The sequence below is a fragment of the Chenopodium album genome, chromosome 4 (assembly GCF_948465745.1).
Source record: "Chenopodium album chromosome 4, dcCheAlbu1.1, whole genome shotgun sequence".
Taxonomy (NCBI): Eukaryota; Viridiplantae; Streptophyta; class Magnoliopsida; order Caryophyllales; family Amaranthaceae; genus Chenopodium; species Chenopodium album.
Genome location: NC_137837.1, coordinates 59,600,845 through 59,617,122, shown reverse-complemented (window position 1 = coordinate 59,617,122; position 16,278 = coordinate 59,600,845). Strand labels below are relative to the sequence as shown.

General features: G+C 29.7%; 1 pseudogene across 1 annotated transcript; it reads right to left on the bottom strand.

The window, feature by feature from the left end:
* Positions 1-278: 278 nt before the first annotated feature.
* LOC145627971 (organic cation/carnitine transporter 1 pseudogene) lies at positions 279-15,812 on the bottom strand (annotated as a pseudogene). The gene is made up of 3 exons (XR_014111413.1): positions 15,374-15,812; positions 4,427-5,221; positions 279-682 (listed from the first exon to the last, which is right to left on the bottom strand). The product of XR_014111413.1 is annotated as an organic cation/carnitine transporter 1 pseudogene (transcript).
* Between the last annotated feature and the right edge of the window lie 466 nt (positions 15,813-16,278).

The following is a 16,278-nucleotide window of genomic DNA, read 5'->3' as shown; positions in this document are numbered from 1 at the left end:
TGGTGCACCATCTTTCCCTTCATAATCTCTTTACTCTAAACTAATTAATTCATATATTTTTCGTTCTTTAATCTTCAATTCGGCGTAACTTATTACAAATAACACTTGTCGGTGATTCTCCTTACTCCCTGTAGAAGAATGACCCTTAACTAACTTATCAATATATTTAGGTTAGTGATTAGTTAGATAGTTTGACTCAAGGATATTTGCCCAACAACAAAATATTCCTTCCTTATATAAGATCATAATATACTTTGATACATATCTCTAGCGCACTATCATAAGCCATTAATTAGTACAACACTCACATTAGGTTTATCTTATGAACTTATTTCATGACTATGTAACTTCTCTTCCTTTTCTTGTTGCTCCAAAGTGTCAAAAAGAGGAGTATTTTTAGTTTCTGGAAGCCACAAGCTCACTAATCCACTTAGAATAGATAATCCCCCAATCACCATAAATGAAAACATAGCGCTTAATCGCCCAAGAACCACCAACAAAGGCGCCACCGCACCCCCTAGTACTAACGCTTGACGCATCAATGAAACAGCAAAGTTCCTCACATTTGTTGGAAATAGCTCAATGCAGTACACAAACGTAATATCGAAAGCAACCGAAGCAGCCATGAATCCAATACCTTCAATCCCTAGTTGTATCCAATTCCCTATAGTCTCTCCATTGCCTGTCAAAATTACAAAAACATTTGGTGATTTCGATCATATATCAGTATACGTGTCTCCATATATTACAAGACTATATATATATATATATATATATATATATATATATATATATATATATATATATATATATATAGGGGAGGGATCCGGTAAGAACCCCTCCTTATATAAGAACCCTAGTTACATTAGAATTAATCTCGGCCGTAGGATTAGATTGATATGAACGGCCACGATTAAAACAAATCACAAACCCTCAAACTCAAACATCTTTCACTTTCTCTCTCCTCAATCTTAACATTTGTGAGTTTCTCTCTCCTCAAAAACATCAAAAGCTGCACTTGGAAGAACTTTCAACAATTTTCCTTCACATTGTCGGTTAAAATCAACAACATTGGTCATAAAATAAGTTAATTTCACAAATTAAAAGCAAATTTTGGCGAAAAACTCTAGATATCATAATTCAGGTATGATTATATTCGACCATTTGTTTATTTTTTCATGAATTTTCAGCGTTTTTTTTGTTTTGATTTTCATGAATTTTGCATGAGTTTGATGTTTCTGATTTGATTTTAATGAATTTCGCATGGAGTTTGATTTTTTTTAGTTCAATTTTTGCAAATTTAGGGTCCGAAATTTGCAGATTTAGGGTTCGATTTTTGCTATTTTTTTGATTATATGCTAATCTTTTGATTTTGTTCGAATTAATTACTTCGTTTTTTGCGATTTCACTAGTTTAATCTTTTGTGAATTCATCATTATAACTTCTATTCTTACTTTAATTGAATTTATGTGTTCTTTTGTAATATTTTCAATTAAGTTCCCTTGTATTTTGTTCGATTTTTGTTTTTTTTGTTTTTTTCCGTCAATTCAGATTTTTCCAGAATTTCTCAATTTTTGAATTTTTTTTCTGAAAATTTCATACAATTGATTATAGATCCGTCAATTTCGAATTGATCCATCCCGAATTGATTTTTGATATTGTGTTTTATTATATGCTAATTTTTTTGCTTCATTTATCAGTTTTTTTTGCAATTTTTTTCTTCAATTTTTGATGATTTATAGTAAATTAGTGCAAAATGTGTTGAATTCTATGATTTGTAAATAAGCTTAGCATGTTCTAAATTATTTTTCAGCATGTCGAAACTCACATGACATCTCATTTATTTAGAAAAAAATTTAGAACATACAAAGAAAAATTTGAAAAATAGGTAGAATAATAAGTTTAGAACATAGGCAAAATACATTTTGAACATAGAAAAATTTAGAACATAGACGAAATAAATTTATAACATAAAAATTTTAGAACAAGGAATAAATATTTAGAACATAGGAAAAAATTAGAACATAGCAAAAAGTTTAGAACATATGAAAAAACTTCAGAACATATAGGAATAAAAAAAATTAGAACATAGGTAGAAAATTTTAGAACATACGAGAAAATCAGAACTTAGGCAGAAAAATTTAGCACAGAAAAGAAAATTTTAGAACATAGGCTAAAAAAATTAGAACATAAGAAGGTAATTTAGAACATAGGCAACAAAAAAATTAAAACACAGGCAAAAAAATTTAGATTATAGGTATAAAAAATTAGAACATATAGGCAAACAATTTAGAATATAGGAAAAAAAAAAAATTAGAACTTTATAATAAAAACTTTAGAACATGGCCATTAAAATTTTAGAACATGATAAATTAAGGACATAGGAAAATAAATTAGAACTTAGACAAAATTAAATTTATAACATAAAAATAGTTTTAAAACATAAAAGAAAAATTTAGAACATATGCTTAAAAAAAAGAACATAAGAAGAAAGTTTAGAACGTAGGCGAATGGAAAAAAAAAATTAGAACATGGGGAAAAAAAATTTAGAACATAAGAAAAGTTTTACAATATTGGCTCAATAAATTAGATCACACACAAAATAAAATTAAGACCATAGGGAAAAAAATAGAATATAGGCGGAAAAATTTAGAACATCGAAAAAAATATTGAAACATAGGGGAGAAAAACAAGAAAATTAAGAACATTTGTAGAAAATTTAGAACATAAGGTTATAATAACGGTTAAATTTCACTACGAGCACTATTTAATTTGCATGACTATTTTTTATTCTCCATACTCAAAATAAGTGAACTTAGCTTTGTAAAAGTCGTCTCTTTACTGGCATCTTTCCTCAAGTGTTACTGGTGATTTTTTTTTGTTTTTTCTTTAATTTGGATCAATACGTGTCTTCAGTGATTCATTAAGTGGCGAAACTTGTATAATCAAATTGATGACATCATAATATTATTTGTGTATAAATTTCATAACCATCCCTTGAAAGTGAATTTTATTGAAACCAAGAAGGGGTAATAGGTTTGTGTCTATTAGTGAGAGGAATTGTCTTCATAGAATCATAGTCTATCCATGTGGCTGCAAAGATGCTCTATCTTATACCAATCTTCACCATCAACATCAAGACTTAATCAAGGGACTATATGTGGTTTTTTGCAGCTAGTGGGGAGGTGACTGATGCTGCATCAGGTAGCCTGATGTTGCCACTATTGGCTTGCTACTGCCCTGCTGCTGTGCGTGGCATGCTACAGTGCGTAATGCCTCTTTCATACTTTTATGGGTTGATGGGGTTGATTGCAGCCGGTGATTTTATATTATAGGGTTATTGTAATGGTTAAATTCAGGTTGGATTACACTATTTAATTGTTGGGTATGCTAAAACCTATTAGCTCAAGTGGAAGAGCACTATGCAATTGCATAGGGGATGTAGGTTCGATTCCTACATAGGTTTTTCTAAATTATTTTTTCACCTTATGTTATTAATTTTTAACTATGCTATAAATTATTTTTTTTCAACTTATATTCTAAATCATTTTTCTTATGTTTTCGGCTTATGTTCAAAAAAATTTCTATTTATGTTCTAAAATTTTACCTATGTTCTAAATTCTTTTCTATGTTCTAAATACGAACTTCTCATAATTACAGAAATGTCATTACTAAAGGATCATTTTAGATGGTTAGATCAAAACTAATAAAGGGTTGAGATTGGTTCTTATATAAGATTGGGTTCTTATATATAGGAGGGTTCTTACATGAGCCTTCCTCTATATATATATATATATATATATATATATATATATATATATATATATATATATATATATATATATTTACAAGACTACCAGAGATTTGTTTTTAAATTAGCACGTATGTCAATAATAATTATTTTCTAGCGTGTTTTATAAAAAAAAATAATTAGACCAATGAAAAATAAAAATCAAATACTACATCCATTTCTTATAATGTATAACAAAGAATATTATATCTAACAAATAATATTCATTTGTAGCACATAATAAGAAACAGAGGTAGTATTACACGTGTATGCACTACTTTTCAGTTTATGGTTTATTTAAGTAAATTATTAGCAAGTTAACATGCATATCAGTATAGTTTCATTTTGAAAAATATATTTTTTGTTGTTTAAATATTTAATTTCAGTAGAATCTCTACTTAAAATGAGGAAAGTAATGTATTAATAATGGAAATTCTCTGTATTTGTTTCTCATGGGGGTATTTTCATAAATAAATCAACAACTCTTTCATTATTGTAGGTTTCATAATTGAATAAAGATGTTGGTTTATTTGCGAAAATGTCATGTACAAACTGGGGACGAGCACCCTCATATAAATAATCAATAAGAAAAATATACAAAGTATATATGTAGCGAATGATATAATAAAATCATACCGTCGGTGAAGATGATGCAAAGTAAGCATGAGCCCCCTGCAACAAAACATGAAACCGAAAGCAGCAGGCGGCGTTTCATAAAAACTAGAAGGAACCCCCCTATAAAGACAGCAGGAATCTCCAATAATGCATTGATGGCAACACTCAAATACTTAGAAAAATTCAAGTTTTCGACGTTCAATTGAACTGCATAATACACAAATCCAACCCCAAAACCTGCCATCATTGCCTTCATCATCCTTATCCTTGCCCATTTACACTCCCACAGGCTCATATTCTTGCTAGGATCATTCTTCGAAAAACACGAGTCTGTTAGCTGAATGTTAGCAGGAAGAATTCTCCCATTTCGAGTAGCTAGCTTGGTTAAAATTGAGTGAGCTTCCGTTTTCCTCCCTCGTATTAGAAGCCAACGAGGAGATTCTAAGACAAAAGGGAGTACAACAATGGAGTAGACAAAGTCAACGATCGAAAGAACCCGGTAAAGAGATCTCCAACAAGATTTAGTGTAGAATGCTATAAGAGGAAGGGAGAGGAACCCTAGAGTGAAGAAGAGAAAACCATATTGACCAACTTGACCTCGCCATTTTCGACCAACAACTTCGGTTGCAAGTACTAGACAACAGATTCCGATTCCGGACCGAGTTAAGCCATTGAAGAAACGAAGAACAGCGTAAGTCCATATGTTTGGTGAGAAAGAGGTAAGGAGTGCAGTGATGGCGGTTAGCAAGCATGCTAGTATTAAGGTCTTCTTTCTTCCAAGGAATGAATCAGCTAAACGTCCATATATTGCTGAACCTGCATTAGAACTTAATAAATTAAAATTTACATGGGTATTTAATTAGAAACTAAATTCGAAATTAATTTAACAAAGATTTTACTTTTTACATACATGACTATATTTACAGTAAAAGTATTAGATTTTATTTGCAATGATGTGTCTAGAGATTCTAAATAAGAAAATCAATAGAATGGAGGAGTATGTGCTTATATAAAAGAACAATTGGAATCTAACATTAAATTACAAAATATTTCATAATTAGTTTACTTTATTTAAGTTTTTTGATTTTTTTTTTTTTTTTTTTTTTTTTGGAAAGAAGAAGTCATAATAGCAAAATTCAAGGAAGAGATTTCCTTATTTAGAGTTATGTCATCAATCCACAACCAATTAATTTAAAATTTGAACATATTCACTATGGATATATCTTTTTGAAACACCTAAAATATTATATGAGACTAACATTATGAAATGGAGGAAGTACTTTTTTTTTTAAGTGTTATACTTGCTAAATCTGATCGTATTTATTTAAGGACCTGTTTGCATTTACTGAATTGAGCTGAACTAAAATAAAATGATTGGAGCTTAACTAAACTGAATTGAACTGAAATGATCGAAATTAAGCAAATGTGAACAGACCCAACATGTTACAATTTATTTATTTATTTATTTTTTTTTTTTTTTGGAAAAAGTTATATTTTAATATTATATTTTTCTTCTCATGGTCCCTACCCAATAATTCCTATCACAATAATTATTTATAACTTAATACTCCATCCGTCTCAATATATAGTTTTTGTTTGCGTTTTTTCACGGTATTTAAGAAAGGAGAGGAGAACGTGGATGAAATACATCAATCATCAATTACATATTACTAAAAGCGAATCTTAAAACACACTTGTCAATGTATTATTAAAAAATTTCCCTCCAAAAGTACCTTCTACAAAAATTATTGTTACTTAAGAAAAAAAATTATGACATAATTTATTTCATATAAAATATAAATCTTTCCCTAAAAGATTAAACTATCCATTATAAGTTTATAATTATCACATGTTTTTTTTAAAATATTTTCTCTTACATGCTTTTATTTTTAATATACTCTATATTTTTTAATACTCAAGTTATTATATAAAAAAAAAGGAAAATTTGGATTTTGGTACCTCGAAAATGGGGGTAATTGAATTTTAGTACCCATCTAAAATTTTATTTTAAATAGGTAACTCAAAAATGACTAAACTATAGATATCAGTACCCCCGTTAGCATTCTGTCAACTTTGCCGTTAGTGGGTTCCATTATCTAATTATTTAATAATTTAATTTATTAAAAAAAAAGAAAAAACATTTAATTAAAAAAAAACTTAAAAAATAATAAAAAAAACTTATTAAAAAATAAAAATAATAATAAAAAAAAACTTAAAAAAATTAGAAGTACCCCGCCACCCACCCTGCCTCCCCGCGCCGACGCCACCCCCCACCCACCCCGCATCCCCGCGACGACGCCACCCCCCCCCCCCCCCCCCCCACCAACCCTGCCTCGAAATCACCCCTTCCCCCTTTCCCCCAAATCAATTTTTAGGGTTTTAGGGTTAAATTTCTGGGTTGTGGGTGGTGGGTTTCGGGGTTCGTGGGTGGTAGGGTGGTGGGTTTCTGGGTTCGTGGGTTGTGGGTGGTGGGTTTAGGGGTTTGTGGGTGGTCGGGTTGTGGGTTTCGGGGGTTCGTGGGTGGTGGGGTGTGGTGGGTTTCGGGGTTCGTGGGTGGTGGGTTTAATTTCTGGGTTCTTGGGTTCGTGGAATCGTGGGTGGTGGCCCTGGTGGGTTTATGGGCACCCCTGCCTGGCCGCGGCGGCAGTTGCTGTGGCTGGGCTTCGTGCCGCGGCGGCAGCTGCTGTGGCTGGGCTTCGTGCCTAGTCGCGGCGGCAACTGCCGTGGCTTGGTGGTCGCCGTTGGCCGCGTGGCCGGTGGAATTTTTTTTTATTTTATTAGTTTTTTTTGTTTTTTTATTTTAAAAATGTTTTTTTTTAATAATTTAAATTATTAAATAATTAGATAATGGACCCCACTAACGGAAAACTTAACGGAACATGGACGGAGGTACCAAAACCTATAAAGTTACAATTTTGGAGGTACCAATTTAAAATAAAATTTTAGATGGGTACTAAAATTCAATTACCCCTATATTCGAGGTACCAAAATTCAAATTTTCCTAAAAAAAATTATAATAAAATTGTCCAAAATATTTAACAACCGTGCATTGCACGGGATTTAATCTAGTTAAAACTTTAAAAGTGCAAAAAAAAAAAAACACTACAAAAGTTTGACAAAAGTACAAGGCAAGGAGATTATTTAAGGGGAAAAAAATTAAAAAGTATAGCCAAGTGGATAATTTAATAGTAAATTAGGTAGTTCAATGAATAAAGTTAAAACAAGAGGGTATAATGGTCTTTCATACAATCCAAAAATAGAAACAGGAACAACATTTCGGGTCTCCAAAATTAAAAAACAGAAACTATAATATATGATGGAGGAATAGCAACCTTTAACATCATCTTATCCTAAAATTTGTACACGTGTCAAACTGTCAACTTTTGTTTCCAAAACTATATATGATGTCATCATGTTATAAATTTTATTTTTATTAAAGTTGTGGTGGTTTTATTATTATTAGTACTATATGTTTCAACGGTTCATACATAACTATTCCTACTCATATGCTTTATCAAATAGTATTATGGAACATTCGATGGTACTATATTTTCATTCAATGGTACCTTATATTCATTTAGTGGTACTAAGTACGTGTAGAAAAGGTATCACTATATAGTCAATGGTATTATATAAGATTTCAGTGGTACTTTAAAACTGGTACCACGTGCCCATCTCTCTCCTCTTTTCTCTCACCCTCATGTGCTTTACAATATTTTTCAATATTTTAAAGTTTGATATGCATTTGATCAAACCTACATTAGTACTTCCTCCTCTATTTTATGCCCAATCTATTCTCTCTAACAATAGTAATTTAATTTAATTTTTCCTAAGGTAATTAATTTTTTCTATGTGCGTACCCTAATTTTTTTAATTTAATTTTTGAAGTATTATATGTTCTGGGAATTTTTAAATTTATGTTTTCAATTTTGGTATAAATTATAAACATTTTAGAAAATGTTATTAGTTCAAACCACGCATCGCACGAGATTAATCTAGTTTTTTTTTTTTTTTTTTTTTTTTTTTTTTTTTTGAAGATCTAATCTAGTTTATTATTAACCCCAATAGTTTTGTTTTAAACACTTTTAAATATACCAACTATCCACTCACCTCTTATTCATTTAAATCAATTTTAATTTATTACCTATAGTTATGTGACGGTTATAGTGTAACACTGAAGAAAAAAACATGGAGAGAGTACAAAATATTATTGTTCTTGTTTTTTTGTTTTTTTTTTTTTTTTTTCTGAAAAGAAAAAAAAAAAATCTACTCCTAGTCTGTCACAAATAATATTTGTCTTTTCAGTAATCATAACAAGAGAATATATATAAAAGAAGTTAAGTTTGGTTGATTTTAGAATTTGTTATATACATTCGGGTGAACCGTCCACCCGAGGTTATTTGCTCATTAAGTCAACAAAGAGAAAATAAATATTCAAACTCATTTGTTGATTGAATGACTAATAACCCCTGGTTTCAAAAAAAAAAAAAAAAAGAAAAAAAAAAGAAAATACCCCCAGATATATGGTACACTCGAATGTGCATAATAGACTCTTGGTTGATTTTAGACGAATTAGAAACAATGGGCGTATTCGGCAAAATATAGCTGTGAAGGTAGCTGTAGCTGTGGAGGTAGTTGTTAGCTGCGTAGGTAGCTGTTACCTGTCAACAAGCTGTTAGCTGTGACGATAAATAATTTAGATATGAGTGTTCGGTAAAGTAGTAGTTGACTAGCTGTTACATATAAAAATCAATATTTTATTTTTAAAACTATAGATTAAATTTTCAACAGCTACTTGAAAAGCTACCTCTAATTTCAAAAGCTAATATTTCTAACTTTTCACAAAAGCTACCTCTACCACTAAAAGCTACCCTAACCACTACTTTGCCAAACACTCACATTTTTTGTTGAGTAGTGGTTTGACCAAGTCAAACCACTAAAAGTTACCTAAAAGCTACTCAAAAGCTAACGCCTATAGGGTTTGGTTGTTAAAAAAATAATAGGATTTGACTAACTAATTATAGTAATGTAATACACCGATTATTTCTTTGCTTATTTTATTAACTTAAAATACCCTTCACTTGCCTCGCTCTTCTTTTACTACTAAATTAACATGGCCAATAAAAAAAATAATAAAAAAAAAAAAAAAAAAAGAAAGAAAAAGAAATGGAATATTTGTATATAGCATAAAATCATATATTATATATGATTTTTTTTATAGGAAGCATAAAATCATATGGCACCTTCCACTAATAGTAATTAAAACAATAATAAAAAGTAGCCACTACCCATTAGCTATAATAAAATACTCCCTCCTTTTTTAAACAATTGCTCCTATTCTATTTTTGCACTATTTATCTATCTTATTTTGTCTAATATTTGTGATTTATACATAACAAAAAAAAAAAATCTTATGGGGTAATTGTTGAAATTGGCTCAATGAATAGATTCTTAATTTTTAGTTGTTAGAAAGTATACTTATTGATAATTAAAGATATTATTGATCAAATATTAGCATCTGTATACGTATCTAACAGAAATGGAACAAGTATTTAAAACGGATGGATTATCAATATAATTGAGCTTTTTTTTTTTTTTTTTTTTTTTTTTGGGACAAGATATATAATATACCATTATAAACACTATAGTATAAGAAATCAGTCATTTTGCAAGAAATCTTGCTGAATTTAACACCGTGCAGCTATTTCAAGATGGAGAGAGTATGAGTTAGATTATCTTAAATAAATGAAGTTTTGGAAGAAAATTTATAAAAGAATAACATGCAAAAGAAGTGTTAAAAAAAATAAATTATATGTGGTTGGCCACACTGTGTGACCAACCATCATGGGTGATTACTTTGTTAATGTCATAGGTGTTACTTGATCAATGTTACTGTTAGATTTTGGGAAAACTCCTCCGATTGGAGTGTGTACCATTGATTATAATATATAGCGTATTACAAGGGTCAAAATCCTATTATGAAAAATTGCGGAAGGAAACGAGGAAAAGGCAAGGTCCCAATTAAAACAAAAAAACCAAAACTTTGGAAAAATAAAAAATTGAGATCTAAAACCTAAGCTCTGATACCATGTTAGATTTCGGGAAAACTCATCCGATTGGAGTGTGTACCATTGATTATAATATATAGCGGTTTACAAGGGTCGTAATCCTATTATGATAGGGATACGAGGTATAACAAAATATATACAAAATTATCCTAATTTGCGACAAATATTATCTAACAATAATATCTATCAGTTACAGGGGTTACTTTGGCAGAGGTATAGGAATTATCCGATCTGTATTAAAGGGTTACTTCATCACTATTATATGGGTTATTTAGTTTTTTTAACAAGCGGGTACATTGGGTGATCAACCACACACAAGATGGATGGAAAAAAATAAAAAGTATATCCTATAAAATTGCTATGAATAAGAATAATGTAAGCAGTAAAACTCTACAACTAACAAAAAGGATCTATAGTGGATTAGTGGTAGAATATTGTTCAATTCCTATAGCCACTAAGATAAATGTAGAACTACAATAGTGCCTCCATATATATGTTAAGCACGCCATGAGAATCTATTACCGGTCACCCAAATTCTCAAAACATACTAAAAATGTGCGTTAAAGAATGACAATGTTTTTTTTTTTTTTTTGGCAAGGATGATATAGTTATAAAAGACCCTGATTAGTATTCAATTATAACTAGCCTTCTGGCCCGTTTCATGCACGGGTTATTGCTTAGAATATTTTCCTTATAATGTGTTGCTTATTTGTGTTATATGAGTCAGCATTGTTTTATTGTACTTTATATATGTATTTATATAATGTGAACTAATTAGCTCAACTTTTTTTTTTTTTTTTTACTATTTTTTTTATTTTAAGTTCAGGAGATGAAAAGACTACGACTTTATTTTGGTGTAGTTGAAACACTTAATTTCCTTACTTAAATTTGCAAGTTACAGAATGCATAAAGACATGAACTTTATTTTTTGATAAATGAGGTGGTATGTGACATATGAGTGATTTGTGGTGACATGTGGCATATGAGTAATATGTGGTTTGTGTTTTTAAATACTAAAGTATAGATATAGATTCCTTCAAAATTAAAATATGCGTTAAAGAAGGACAATGACTTTTTATCTACGTACTGTTTGAGATTTTGATAGTTAAAGTAAGACCCTATTCACTTCACCTTCAAATAATAGTATTTAATATAAAAAAATTCAATATATATAATTTTAGTTCAATAAAAATAATTTCAGCTTCTAAGAAAAAGTTCATTTATGTATAAATAATTTAAATTTTCTAAAATTAAATTCATTTCGATAAAATCAGTAAATGTAAAGAAGAAATATAATAATAATAATAATAATAATAATAATAATAATAATAATAATAATAATAATAATAATAATAATAATAATAATAATAAAAACAAGTTAAAACAATTTCAGTTAAACAAAAATAATTTCAGTTTAGCAAAAATATTTTCAGTTCATAAAAAATCAATTCCGTTGGTAAAAATAATTTAAGTTCATCTATTATATATTCAGTTTAATAAAAATAATTTTAATTTAGCTAAAGTAAGATATAGTGAACAAAGTCTAATAAGAAGGCTATAAAAAAGGATCCTTACCCCCAAATTTTTTTGTTGTTGTGAGGTTTTTGATCTTTTTGACCTTTGGATGACAAGGACATACTTATAACAAACAATAATGCAAAAGGAAGATCAGGTAGATTTATTTAAGAATATATACTATTGATGTGTCAAATTCTTGGCACTATTATTTGCAGTAGTAACATCAAGAATCAGCAACCTCTAAATAAGGGAATTTAGTTTTCATGCTTTCTAAGTGAAAATGAACTATCATATTATTCTTTTTTTTTGGTTACCATGTAATATGGGAACGCTTCATGCACGTTCTTTATTATGGACTATAAAAAAAACACATGCGTTGACCATCAAATTTGTTAAAATTCAACAAATTCCATATATCTTACTCTCCCACGCACTTACCATGAAATCCCTGATATTTCAGTGAAGGAGTAAGGGCCTGTTTTCATATGATTATTTTATTTTAATTAATTTCCTTCTCTAATAAAATATTTATTTCAGTTCAGTTTATTTCAATTCAGTTCAATTCTAATAAGTTTAATTCAATTTAGTTTAGTTCAGTCAATGAGAACAAGCCCTAAGCTAGTTATGTATGTTTTGAATATTAGATTTTAATTTCTTACCACTTTAATGAACTTTAATAATGATGCTATGCAAATTAAGCTTTTCGCTCCTAAGTTAAAATTTAAAGGACTAAAAACAACCTAATTTTGCAAATTGCAAGTATTTGCTAGGTTAGAATCATCCGGCAATAACTCAAACTTTTATTCAGATTACATACATGCATATATTGATCCATATTTATAAATTTGATTGGCTACCAAACTTTACTACAGAGTATTACAAGTAATAGATTTGAATCATCCGACTCAAACTCAAAACATACAATAGATTATTATATAAATATAATCCGGTATTATTTTTCATTGCCTAAGAAATTTGAATATTAATGTAAAACTTGTAGATAGGTTTAAGAAGTAAGGAGTTAAGGGCCTGTCCACTCCAACTTAATTTTAGTTCAGTTCAACTCCTAATTTCCTTCTCTCATATATAACATATTCATTTCAGCTCAATTCAGTTCAGTTTAGTTCAGTTCAATTCATTTCAGTAAATGTAAACATGCCCTAAGTCAAGAAGGGGTGATTACATGAAGTATAATACGGTTAAATTATGACCGGATTATATAATACGGTATAAGTCGTGTTTATTTCATTTGGAAATAAACTTCATACCTTTGATTTTACTCATTTTAGTCTGTTGATTTTTGCCACCTTGTAGTTAATTACCTTCTTTTAATTTACAAAAGTTTCATATTTTATATGGACCACATGATAATAATAGATTTTGGCCAAATTTACCTCTTTTCTACCTCCTCTTCCTTCAATTCTAATGTAAAATTAAAATTGAATTAGGACAAAGCATTTTGTATTAGATTTCATCTAATTTAAGTTTTTTTTTTAAAAAAATTAAGTCACTAAACATGTATTGATTAATTTAACTTGGATAATTTGCCAATTACTACCACAAGTTAATACCACTTTGTAAATTACTACCACAAATTAAAAAAAAGTTGTGAATTACTACCGCAAAAATTTTTAAGATGTTGTGATTATTACCAAACCCCCATTATTAAACCCAACTATGACGTCATTATAGCCCTTTAACCCATGGTTAAAGCCCTTAACCATGGTCAAACATGAGTTAAATCCCTTAACCATAACATCATTATATCACTAACCCATTTTTTTGGCTGGTTAAAGCCCTTAACAATGGTTAATTATGGGTTAAATTGATATAATGACATCATAGTTCGTTGGGCTTAATGGGGGTTTGGTAGTAATCACAACATCTTAAAATTTTTTGCGGTAGTACATACTTCACAACTTTTTTTAATTTGCGGTAGTAATTTACAAAGTGGTATTAACTTGCGGTAGTAATTGGCAAATTATCCATTTAACTTATCCTCCGTTGTTGGGTTTTTTTTTTTTTTTTTTTTTTTTTTTTTTTTTTGAGACAACTTTTCCTCCGTTTTTAGTATTTCACATCTTGAATAGTTTTTAATCTGTAAAACATAGCTTGTACAAATAAATAAAGCATAAAAATCTATAAATAAATACTAAACTAAGAAAGAGGAACGAGTAAAAGTGGGATATGCTTCATTAAAGTGTCCTAATAAGAATAATTACTTAAACTAACAAGCAAGAGGAACAACTAAAAGTGGAATATGATTCAAGTGCCTCTTTACATGCCAACAAATAGGAACTAACTAGCATTATTAGCTAAAAAATAAATTAAAGAGTCCTAATTGACTTGCACTAACTCATATTACTCCAAAAATATAGTACGTACTCTAACTTGTATGAAGCACTAATATTCCAACACCCTCTAATTTCACGGGCATTATGCAATTTGGTCTTTGGATGAAAGGGGTGCGGTGGTTAGGAATGTTACTTTATCTTTTTTAAGTGGCATCAATTCTAATCTAAGACGTAATATATTAGTGATTCGTTAGGAGAATAGAACCCTCCATCACAAAGAAACTTGTGGTTAATTGTATAAAGAGAATAAGCATTGGGTGACTTTATCCCATGACATAACAAAGCGTAGACATATATTTCATGTATTGAACGTAAAATCTTTATCCTACGACTAGGATACTTTATAATAAATTCTTTTTTAAAAAAATCAAATATAATGATATTGAGGGGCCGTTTAGTTCGGAGAGTGGTGTGAGTTTGAAATTAGGAATGAATAGATTAGATCGAGTAAATAATATAGGGCTAAAAGTCTTATTGCTATTTAATGCCATATATTTGGTTTTAGATGATAATGAACATTTTCTTTTATGAGTAGAGATTTTTAAATATATACGCCCACGAGTGAAGCACATCCAAGCGTTTTTTTTTTTTTTTTTTGGCTCATATTATTGATTATCACTCATTTAATCATCGATTTATCAAATGATACAAAAATAATCTTTAATGCACCTTACACTAGAATGTGTATAAGAATTTAATCTTTTATTTGGGTATGAAAGGACTCATATGAGTCATACCCGGTCACCCGTCCACCTCCCCCCTTAGATTAATAAACTTCATTTGTCAACACAAGGTATAATTTTACCCATTCCAAACTTATCTTGTACACAATAATGAACTAAACTCTCCTTACACTCTAAATTATACATGAATATCAGATTAATATTTTACTAGTGAAAACATGATCACTTTTACGTACACATCCTATATTGTTTTATAGCATATTAATAACAAGAAAATATATACAAACTTTTTAAACAAGATTTCCTCCTACAATTAAAGAGATATAAAGGTTAAAAAATAGTTACCTATGAGAGAGCCAAGGAAGAAGCAAGAAGCAGGAAGAGCAGCAAGAAACTTATGGTTGCAAACAAGTCCCCATTCAGCTAATATTGTACTATGTTTTCCACCTTCCCACACCCAACTATCTTGTTCAAGCCCACATACTGATATTCCCTTACCACTTTGCAACCCATTACACGTATGATTTGGCTTGCATCTCCATCTTTCGGGTTCGGCGTCACTGAAGATGGTGACCAGAGTACTCTGAGCATCAAACATCCATGTCAATGACACCAAAAAAGCTTGGATTATTTGCGAGTATCCGAATGAACCCACATAATTTTCAATCACTTCTTCTACTGTAAGCTCTGTAATTGTGTTTGTTACATTATTGTTTGTTGTATTTTCGTCAGTTACAGAAGGTTCTACATTCAGGGAGAGAACAGGAGTGTTTTCTTCTGCCATATATATGGTTGTTTTGCGTTGTGTTTTGTTGTGTGTGACTTGAGTTTGTTTTGTTAAATATTGGTGGTATGCCAATGCACAGAATATGATTCGCATGACCAACTTTTGAGGCTTACTTTTTCCATTATGGAGCATTTTATATACTTCCTCCGTTTCTGAAAGTTCGACTCACTTCGCATTTGCACTAAACATGTTTGACCATTAATAACTTCAGCAATGTACGTATAAGTAAAATTTGAAAAAAAAAATTGATAATTGAAAATTTTATCATATGGGGAATAACAAGATCAAACTAGCTATAATATATTGATTATACAAATTATAAAATGTGGTGAGGTAATATTTAAAAAGTTGATGAATCATCCTCCGTTTCTTTTTAGTTGACAAGTTTCTTATATCACGTTACAACGCACAATTTTATTAACTCTAATTATCAACATGTAAAAATTTATAAGAAAAAATTTAG